General features: G+C 33.5%; 1 long non-coding RNA gene across 1 annotated transcript in view; it reads left to right on the plus strand.

The window, feature by feature from the left end:
• Nucleotides 1-6,768: 6,768 nt before the first annotated feature.
• LOC111089073 overlaps nt 6,769-11,754 on the plus strand; it is a 7,422-nt gene continuing 2,436 nt past the window's right edge. The window contains exon 1 of the long non-coding RNA XR_002613420.1: nt 6,769-6,883. This is a non-coding gene — a long non-coding RNA (uncharacterized LOC111089073). The remainder of the gene's footprint in view (nt 6,884-11,754) is intronic.

Genomic DNA, 11,754 nt, shown 5'->3' on the forward strand with positions numbered 1-11,754 from the left:
CGTATGGAACTTTTACTCACTAAATACATAACACTTAATGTATATCAAATAACAAAACGTCGTATGGAACTTTTACTCACTAAATACATAACACTTAATGTATATCAAATAACAAAACGTCGTATGGAACTTTTACTCACTAAATACATAACACTTAATGTATATCAAACAACAAAACGTCGTATGGAACTTTTACTCACTAAATACATAACACTTAATGTATATCAAACAACAAAACGTCCTATGGAACTTTTACTCACTAAATACATAACACTTAATGTGTTATATTAAGTGTTATATCAAATAACAAAAAGTCCTCCAGCAGCAGAGGTAGCCAATCTATTTAAAACGGAAGAAAAATCAACTTTTATATGTGTTACTTCGTTCTTATTTTTCTTACTCTCTTTTTCTGGTTGCACATATTAGTGGAACAAAACATTACAAGACACTTTGCAACAGTACAAAAAAACAACATTATCTATTTGTGAAAATATATTTAGTTGGAAATACTTTTTTTAGGGTTAGTTTAAAATTGTTTTGGGTCCAGAAGCATCGTTATGTAATGGTTTGTCATTATAATTGTTGGGGAATTATTACGGTTTTGTGTTTCAAAATATAGTCGTTTAATAGTATGTAAAATTTTAAAATCTGTAACGATTGTACTTTTTCTTACTTTACTTTTGTAAATAAAAAGTTGAACAAACTTTAAATTTTAAAACAAAATTATTAAAGATGAACTGAAATTGTATAACAATTTTAGTAATATGTGCAATTTCATGTTTATTAAAACCCAAAATCCTATGTTAATATGTTGTCACTTTATTAGAACATTTTACGTTTTAACCATTTACTCAAGCTTAAAAATCACTTTAACTTCTGTTAATTGTTAAACATTGTTTGTGATTACACAGTTCCAATATCAGTTAAACTGGATTCATTTCGTTTGGGTTAATGCACTGTTTCTATTCATGCTAAACTAATATTTCCAGCCTTAAAAAGTAAATCTCGTTCTACTGTTTTATCTTTATGTGCTGGACTTAACCGCTAAACAAGGTCAGATAATGGACAATGAAGATTTCCTCCCCGCTTTCCCTTTTGGACTGAATACCTGTATTTTTGGTTTTGAGTAGCGGAAGATACTAGAATATTCTTTTGAGTTTCATACCTTAAAGTTTTCAAAATTTTCAAGCATAAAGTCCGATAGATGGCGTTAGACATAAACCCTTACCGCACTTTTGTAATCAGGTCAACAGACATACAATCCAGTTCCCGTAGATAAAACTCGTCAGGTGGCGTTAGACCTAAACAATTACTGTACATTTGTAACCGGGCCGTTAGGTGTAAAACATTTCATGGTTCCCATGGATATAGTCCGACAGGTGGCGTTAGTTAGCCTTTTTTTTTTAAAACAAAGCTTTGTGCTGTGTCCAGCGCGAGGAATCGAACCTCGATATTAGCGTTGAAAGTCCGTAGATTTACCGTTGTGGTGTTAGAAATGACCCTTGACAGGACTTTTGTAGCCAGATCAGCAGGAATGCAACTTCTCCAAGTCGTGTCCAATCGGGGTGGTAATTGATTTTTCAATTTTAGTAATTCTTCTTATTTTTAACCTTTTTTCTTCTTTTTTTTACTACAGAAGGCTGACAATGTCCACGTGCTATCACACACGAAGTTAAGAGACTGTGACAGATTGAAATAGAACACGGTTCAATAACCATTAAACATGCGAAGTTTAAAGAATGCTTTCGAATCTCACGTTTCATTTCCTGTACATACCGGCGCTGACGTCACATTTTCCTTTAGAAATCACGTACAAATTTATCAACCCCAATGAAAGTATTTTAGCCGAAACTGTTGACCACATTCTTTATCTTACTCACAGTTATTTTAACCATTTATACGTTTTTCTGATGTCTTGTTTATGATTCTCGTTTGGACAAGCAATTTTAAACTTACTTGTAGCTATTACAACTTAGAAAAACTGACGTTTTCAAAATTAGCATATTAGGTAAAATATATATGAATATAATTCGTTTTTATGTCAGAACAAAAGTGAGTTAAATCTTTAAAATAACTTTTGTATTTTAGAATGAGAAATCTTCAAGACATTGCAAGTTAATACGTTATTCTACTGAGCGTAAGAACATAATACACATCAAATATACAATAAATTGAGTTAAACTCACTTTTTACTCCTCACCACCAGGTTCAGTAATTTTCTTCCTTCGTACAAAAAACGGAAAGAAAAATAACAGATTAACGTATAACCTAGTAGTCCTAACGAAGAATCCCCTGTACTTTGTGATCAAATGGAGTCAATGTTTAAAAGTGAACAACAGATGGCACTACCTACTCACGATTATAAATATAAAAGGAGTTCAGAATTGTTGTTTCAGTCGATACGACTTTTAAATATAATGTGTACTGATAATTCAATTTGCATTGAAATATTCTTTAAATATAATTTTTCATTTCTTCGCAGAACCAGTCAATAATTCTTACGAAACAGCTACATAAATAAAACGTGAAAATGATGACATGTACATATACATACGTTGCAGAACATATTTACAAACTTACGTTTTTTTCCTGCAGTAATCCATCTAGTGGCCCTTAGGTTAAAAAAAAAAGTTGTAATTTATGTTCAAAGACGAATTTAAGAATGTGTTACTTATAAAGTGATCCTGGAAAGCTATGTGAGTTTGGATAGCAAAACTCTAACATGTATATCATTTATTTCGATACCACTTGAAGAATAAGTCGTGTAGAATGTTTTCATATCAGTAAAAATATCCAGAACGAGGCTTGAAGTAAAGAACATGGAATTTATACTGAGTACTTAATTTTTTCTTCCACTTAAATGACAATTGAAATAGCTGTTGTGCTTATTTGTAAATATTTTTAAGTATTAACAACTCAGCTTAGCAGAATTGTTTACACAAGGATAATTTCTGTATCGTGGGATGATTTTTCATTTTTTCTACATTATCAAATATCTGAGCATAAACGTTTTGCTGTTGTTTTTCACATTTAAGTTTGGAAGCCATCCAAAAGTATATTTTTTAATATGCAATGCTCGTAAAAGTAACAAACGACTATACTGAATAGAGGTGTATTTCTCACATGGTTGTGTCACTTAGCAACAGATGAAGCACCTGCATGAAAGGATTAAAAAACATGGGCTACTCGATCTCTTGACAACAGAGATATCATAGAGAATTAAAATGGTTTCTGTAGTTGCTATGACAACAAACATAGTAGCCTGAGAAGTTGAAAGGTCATTATAACTTTGCTTCCCTTTGTAAGATTACCTTTTCTGGTAAAGCTTTTTATGTTCAATTTGTGTTGTACTTACCAGTTGCACGTTTACGACACTCGTATAAGACTTAATAGTATCATTCTTGGTATATGAACCGTAAACTTATTACATCTTGAAATAAAAGTTAACAAGACACTTGATAATATTTTAGATATTGAAACAATAACTCACTAATATTATTCCGCTCGAGAATCTAACACATTGAATACATAACATCAAATATGGAGGAACTTGGTTTTTAGTGAGTTTATTTTAGCAACGCTGTGTAGGTAAGTCATTCTGAATTAAGAATTCGAGTTCTTTCATGTGAGAAAAATATACCTATCGGATCCTTAATTAGTGTATTTTAAAATACAGAAACAGAAATCTCGAAACCTAAGTTTCTAAAAAAATATAAATTTCAGGGTTCAAAGATTATGAAGACATGTTATATATCAAAACTATATACGGTTTGATAAACACCCCATCACTCTACAGATTCGGCTCTGAAACTTGCTACCACACGTCATACCTGTTTAAAAATATTCTTCCTTACTGTAAAATCTGTAACATGTATAAAAACAACACTTATAATCAGATATGTAAACTCAAACGATACTAATTACTTCACTATGTTTGTTAATCTTATTGAACATGAGCCACATTTGATATTAGTGATAGAATGCTGAAGTATTTCAAGTTTACTTAGGTTTAATTGTTTTTTCCAATAAATGCCGTTATCTAGTTACGTTCAAATAAGTTTAACAATTATTCCTTTTATTATTACTATTTTTAATGATTTAAACTATTAGTCTATTTCAGAATAACCAAGTAATGTGAAAGAAGACCTATAGAAACAATTTTAGTGAAAAAAACTTTGTTAAGCCTAAGCTTAGGCTTAATAACGTTTTCAGTCTTTTATCACTACCATTTTATTCAAATTATATGGCTGGACTGTAATTTTTAGTTTTTTTTCTTCCTTGCTTTAAATATGATTTTGGCATTTAAGAAGATTTAGAAGTAAATAAAGAAGAAACTGATTATGATCATGAAAGTTTTAAAAAGGTAAAAAATGCAGAGTTTGGAAACTTGTTGTGGACTGATTGATGCGATGTTAAAATAATGTATTGTCGATAAATGTGAGAAAATAAATACAATGTAAAAAAATATAAAATATGTCGGTTTTACTAACATTCTCAATGTTGCGACATCATTTTTGCGTATAAAGTGCACTACGCCTATGTGGATCACTAACAAAGAACGCAGAATTATGTATTAAAAAAAGGTATTTGATACGTCTTACTAATTAGCATTTTTCAACTTTCTAACATCAATCTCTTCAGGTGGCGTTTACTCTTTGCTTATTATGCATGCAAAGAAAATAAAACCATTAACCTAAATTCTAGTAAGTAGTTAAGTGAACGGTATGTGTCAATAAGTTGTCACGTGGACACAAGTGCTAATGACTAAGATTGAATAACTCAGTATTGTAGTAGTATATATGCAACATACTATTTTCCCACGATTTATCAATGTGAATTGATTTAAGAATGTAGCGTACATACAATCACTCCACTAATTGTCTATTCTCTCTATTGGGACGAGCGCGGTCTGAATAGTAAGCGTGCTGAGACTCTCTGGTTCCCATCCTGTTACTGCCAGAAAAAAAAAAGTGACGGTCAATCCCCCAATTCGGTCTAACATGAGTGTCCAGCTACCTTCCCTGTATTTTTCTCTTCAAAAGTAGGAACGGATAACCCTTGTGTGGCTATGTGCGGAATTCAACAAACAAATGGTCTAGCGCTCGACTCACAATCTGAGGGTTACGGGTTCGAATCCTCGCCACACCGAAAGTGCTCGCCCTTTCAGCCGTGGGGGTGTTATAATGTGGTAAAATAGTAGCTCAATAGTTGGCGGTGAGTGGTGCTGACTAGCTGCTTTCCCTCTAGTCACTTGTAAATTAGGGACGGCTAGCGCAGATAGTCCCCGTATAATATTGCGAAAAATTTAAAACAAACTAAACCAATAGCCGAGAGATCTTTCGTCAATAAGAATGGATCATGAGAGACAAAAGATTCAAAGAAACGCTATTTATATAAGCAGTATAATACTTTAAAAAGTTACCGTACCATTATATTAACTATAGTTCACATCAACGTTTTAATTTTTCCCGCCTCATGTCAAGTAAAGTCATAATTATGGTTTGAAAAATCCTCAGATTAGTCAATTTGGAAGTAGGCTGAATAATAAGTATCCAGTGTGACATATTTACAATAAAATTAATGAAGTTTCTAAATTCTGTGTTAGTTATGATATTTGACAATGAAATATTTTGCATAATTTTAACAGCACTTTTACAACACATTAGTCAGGCGGCAATTAAAGTTTAATAATAACCAAAACACCACTGTTATAACAATAAATCGAATGTTTCGCAATTTTAAATTCAAATAAGGTCAACTGGAAATAAGTTATTATTTATGACTGGGACTGTAGAGTTAGGTACACAGTCAGGCAAAACAATACGCCAATTACGTATACGAGCATATAAACACTTGAAGTTATCCAGCAGAATTAGTTAAGAAAAATTCAAAATATTTACCCCAGAATCGTCTAGAAATTACCTTGCAATCAAAGAAACTTTACTAATTACAAATGAACTCCTAGTCCTAAATCAACAACCTGTTCTAGCTATCCTTTTATTTTATAAGTTTCTGTTCCATCGAATTATAATTGTTGTAGTTATACATACAGTTAGCCTAAATTAAAGATCTTAGCACTTCGTTTCTTCTAAATTCTTATTTCTGTATTTTATTTGTTTTTCTGGATTTTACTTAAAGCTATTATAAGAAAGCTATCTGCGCTAGCCGTCCTTAATTTGGAAGTGATAGATAAGACGGAAGATATAAATAGCCGCCAACTCTTTTTTAGACCGAAGAGTGGGATTTGACCGTCACTCTTATGACGCACCGAAGACCTCAAGATGCAGATCACGATTTTTTACAATGGTAGCAGGGTGTGAACCACGGAACTTTAACTCCACAATTCGACACACTAAGCACTGTAAATTTCAAAACTTCCTACTACAGAAATGTTTGTTACTATAGTTGTGTTTTTTTCTTGAACATTTATTGTTATTTACTTGAACGTCTTAGAGTTAGAAATATAATCTATTTTTTAAGTATCACTTGACATAGTTCCAGAATTTCCAGTTTAAAACGAAGTAAAATATGAATCATGTCTTAAATATCGTCACGTGATATCCGAATTAAATGTGTCAAACATATTTAATGTGTTCAAACATACAAACCATTCAATTCTTTAATAGTTGTTAAATATTTTTTCCCCCAAAAACAAAACGTATGTAAAGTCAATAACAGCAACCTAGTCCTGGCATTTCTCCAAAATAAAAGTATGTTTTAGTGTGTCTCAATGAGTCACCTGTGGTATAAGTTGGCAGACGACGAATAATTAGGCCTAACCGGTAGCAGATAACATTAGTAAGTTTGGATCAAGAACCTTGTTGCTAGCACTTTCCCACGTCTGAGCCTGAAGACCTTGAGTTCTGGAGGTCACCTTTCTCACGTTTGTCTTCCTTTATTTGTTTTATTTACTTATAATTTAAACAACAAAAACAAAAAATAGTAGTTACGCAACTAAATTAGTCCTAACTCGTTTCGCGTGGGTTATTGTTCGACGGCGACACTGCTTTCATTATAATCATTCCTGCCAATGGCGCCAGCTGGCCATGTAAACGAGTTGTAATTAGTCCAAATATATAATATAAAGTTAAAAAATGTATAGCACTTCTTAAATCTTCTTTTCCATTTACTATACCAAACATTAAAGAAATAAGGAATGATATAAAGTATTATTTCTTAATACTGTTACCGTTGTTTAACGTGTATTTATTCTTAGCAAAGAATGATCTTTCGTATAAACGTTACGTTGTTGTAATGTGTCGTGCATTACAAATTATACAACTGGTCATATCGTTTTAATGATACAAAAAAACAATGGTCCTGTTGGTTCTCACTGCCAAATTTAAAAATAGCCAATAACCACAAAGTTGAGATGAATAAGAACTTATTTGAATTGCTGATACTTAACATTCCCTTGATAAAAAGTTCTCAATATAAGTCAGTGTTGAGCTGATAACCAAGCGTACAGTTCCAGATTGACTAAACTCTCGCAACAAATAAATAACTCGGTGAACTTTTCAATGTCGAACAAGTTCAGTGATTTCCTGTTTAAAATTTTGATCTCATATTATGATTCTGAAGTATTACATAGGCTCACAGTTGTTATGTTCCGCTTCAATTTCAAAATTTACTTTCTTTCCACCCAAAGGAACTATACAGTTGATGTGTTTATAAACCTGGTGTTAATCATTGAAATATATTATAAATTTATAAGGTATGACAAAGACCAAGGAACACGAATATAAACTGCTGTAAAAGCTGTTTTCCATTGTGTGGTATTTATTTTTAAAAAATGGACCTCGTGTTGGGTTGTATCAGATGGAACACACTTTTTTCAATCAGCAATTATATATCACGTTCTTAATACTATATTATAGATATGAATTACAAAAATTCAAGCAACAGAACACTTGAAAACTATCAAATTTCCTTAATTTACGCGTAATGAAATTGAAAGTGGTAAAAATCAGAGACTTTCTAAAAACCGAGAATTCAACTAAAGCTGAAACCATCTAGAAACAAATCAGGGTCATCTCCAGAAGCGTCACTAGGCACTGGCACACGGAGTTCGTGCCCCGAATCTATTTTACAGTGCTCGGAGTCCCCAGATGGTCTCTCGAAAATTAGAATAGAAAACCATGATCGATATCATACTGAAACGCCGAAAATTCCCGCGTCTGTGGACCCGAATCGTTTAAGAATCTAGCGACGCGACTCAGAAATACTACCTCCCCAAAGTAGCTCAACGGTAAGTCTGAAGGCTTATAAGGCTAAAAATCAGGTTTCGATACCCGTGTCGGGCACAGCACAGATAAGCACATTGTGTAGCTTGCGCTTAACATCGAACAAAAAAAAAAAAGACTCGGAAATATTTGTACTTCTCAGAAATATGGCCAATAACAGTTGATAATTATGATCTGAATTTTAACACCATATTTAAATTTATGATGTGGAGTAATGGTTCGCGTCCTTCACCAGCTGTTAATACAGTTTTACTGTTTATAAATTTTAAAATTCTTCTCAACAATTCAAAACCGTTTTTAGACATAAGAATGATTAAAAATTAAATTAAATTCAAGTATTATGTATGGCCTTATCTATCATATTTGTTTTGTTGTTTTAAGTTCTCGTGGTCTCCCAGTGGTGCAGCGGTATGTCTGCAGGCTTATGACGCTAGAAACCGGGTTTCGATACCCTTGGTGGATAGAATACTGATAGCCCATTGTGTATCTTTACGTTTAACAATACCAAACAAATTAATTTCTTATTGAAATACCGATGTTTCAACAGTTGCACATTTTAATCTTTTTACAGGTAACTAACATTTTCTTAAGAAACGGCTAGAGCAATGTATAGTTTTTTACGATTTCAAGTGTACTTGTTACAGTTTTGTATCTGCTGACATTTTAATAGTTGTAGGCCGACAACACTAGAGGGATTTCGACCTTCGATGTTTACCTTGAGAAAGAGAGAGGAAACGAGTTTCCCGTCCTCACAAGAAAAATACCCATTGGTAATTGGACGGTGGTTGTCACGTGCCCTTTTACGTCACAGTCGTGTGTTTAAGCCATTCTTACAAGCATTTATTATCATTTCCGGTAGATGAATTATCTGATAGTGACTGCTACTATTCATTCACAACACTTGCTTATTCATTCACTGTGCACGTGCAACTCTTTGCAGTTCTTTCTTGTTAGAAAATCAACCATGCCCTGGTTAAAAACAAAATATCGAACAAACCACATGTTCGTCCAATTATGAGACTTATTAATTATAGCAGTTAAAATAACTGTAAGAAAAAATAAAACAGTGTTGCAGCCAATTTAATCTAATTTTGTGTGATACAAAAAAAAAGACTTGATTTGAAATTATTAATCCTCTAATGACTAATAACAATATTAGAATCGGAATTATATATATTCTTAGGTTGTAGACTTTTTTTTTCTCACTCTCCTCTATATTTGATTTTTCCCTGGCTGACACATTCATTAGTCATTGCTGTAAGAAGTCTTTCGCGCGCTCTGCACGTGTTGTTAAATTCACCGTCTCGCGGTTCTCATGCGGCTGTAGCGAGCTTCTGTCGTGCTAACTCGACGGGTAGAAATAGATCAAGATGTTATTAACAAGGGTAGCGTGTCTTTACCTTCGGCAGCGTAGAGCTTGACCCTGACCTTTCGATTTTTCCCACGCCATTTGTAGCGGGTTGACAAATCCAACCAGGACTACGTGATGTTTTTATAACAGAACTTTAAATCTTGATTTCACCTGTGGAAAGTTTCCAGATTAGCGCTGCGGAAATTTAAAGGGATTTGTTTAGGTTTGGAGAACGCTGATTATAGGAATTCGTTTGAAATTCAAAGTTGTAAGTTATTTAATAATGATAGATTATTCTAAAAAAAAGCAGGGGGTTGATATAGCTTTGTATGTAAAGTAAGAACTGTAGCCTATTAGGATTGAAAACAAAAAGTGATAGTCAAGAAGTTATATATAGGTTACAATCACAGGTTTCATAGATAAAATGTTTTTAATTGGCAGTTTCTATATAGGTCACCTAATCAGACAGATGAGGTCAATGAGAAATGAACAACATCAATAACTATTGGAGATTAACTTTTGACACATTGTGTCGAGTGAAGCAGTAATCTCTCTCAGTTCATAATCGGTGTTTTGGACTTTTGATAGACCAGGGAGGTTCAGGTTCAAGATGGCCTCTTCCTCCTTTCCGAACTGTAATTTTTACTGCTGATGAATGTTGATGTAGATACGACATGAGGGTCGGAGTAACTGCACTTGGAGTGTTTACTTGTTTGTTTTGAATTTCCCGCAAAGCTACACGAGGGCTATCTGCGCTAGCTGTCCCTAATTTAGCAGTGTAAGACTAGAGGGAAGGCAGCTAATCATCACCACCCGTCGCCAACTCTTGGGCTACTCTTTTACCAACGAATAGTGGAATTGACCGTCACGTAAGAACGCCCCACGGCTCAAAGGGCGAGCATGTTTAGTGTGAGACGGGGATTCGAACCTGCGACCCTCAGATGACGAGTCGAGCGCCCTAACCACCTGGCCATGCCGGGACAAATAGCGAAATAGCAAACCAAAAAATAAAAAAATAGCATTTTAGAATTATAGTTAACCACCAATGAGCATGTTATTGTCTAATTAGGTTTGATGTTTTGCAACATGTTGAGATAAAAGAAGGCCAATTTTGAGGCCATCAGATAAGATTTATTTGCCATAATGAATTGGGATAATAAGTTTAAAAGTTATGTGGGGCAGTTTTAGAAAACTTGAAAAAAATAAACTGCTTTTAATACACGATGCGCGTGCTCCTACAAATAAGAAAAGGTTAACAGGCAACATCAAACTTAATTGTTTACTAAAGGAGAAAATCACGGGTAAATGTCACAAGTTTAAAGTGATAGAGAGATTGAAAGAGTTACGAATCATAAGAAAGTTGTAGACTTGGTATAAAAAATGGGAATTCCAAAAGAACTTACGAGAAACGGTTGATAATACTAAAACTGATAGCAAGGATATTTGTGGAATTATAAACGGACTTTTAACTGAAAGTATTTTAACGTTGAGAAAAGTCCGTTAATTTCCTACGTTATGAGTCTTAATACCAATTAGTAAGAATATTGTTCTAAGTTAATGGTAAGCAAAATGTTAAAATGCTGATGGCAAAGTTTTTGTTGACGACTATGAGATGGCTGTGCTTTAAATCATATATATATACAAGAGACGATAACAGCAATACTCTTAATCCTGAGTACTCTGTGGAAAATACTGGAATCAGTAGTTATTAGTACCTTGGATAAAAGTTGGAAGATTAAAAACAGATGAAGCACCAGAACCAAACCAGATTTTCCTCTGGCTTTTAAAGGTCAAAGATAAGATATGGAATACTCTCTCTCATTTTTGGTAGGTCAAAAGGCAAGTGGTTGGTGCCTTAGGATTGGAAGGTTGCTGGTGTTAATTTTTAAACAAGGTGATAAGAGTTGCCCTGGAAATTATAGGCTAGTTAGTCTTAATTCTGTAGTATTGGCTAGTTAGTCTTACTTCTGTAGTATAGGCTAGTTAGTCTTAGTTCTGTAGTATAGGCAACTAGCCTATACTACAGAAGTAAGACTAACTAAGTCTTACTTCTGTAGTATAGGCTAGTTAGTCTTACTTCTGTAGTATAGGCTAGTTAGTCTTACTTCTGTAGTATAGGCTAGTTAGTCTTACTTCTGTAGTATAGGCTAGTTTAAAATT

The sequence above is a fragment of the Limulus polyphemus genome, unplaced genomic scaffold, assembly GCF_000517525.1.
Source record: "Limulus polyphemus unplaced genomic scaffold, Limulus_polyphemus-2.1.2 Scaffold5173, whole genome shotgun sequence".
In the NCBI taxonomy this organism is placed as follows: domain Eukaryota; kingdom Metazoa; phylum Arthropoda; class Merostomata; order Xiphosura; family Limulidae; genus Limulus; species Limulus polyphemus.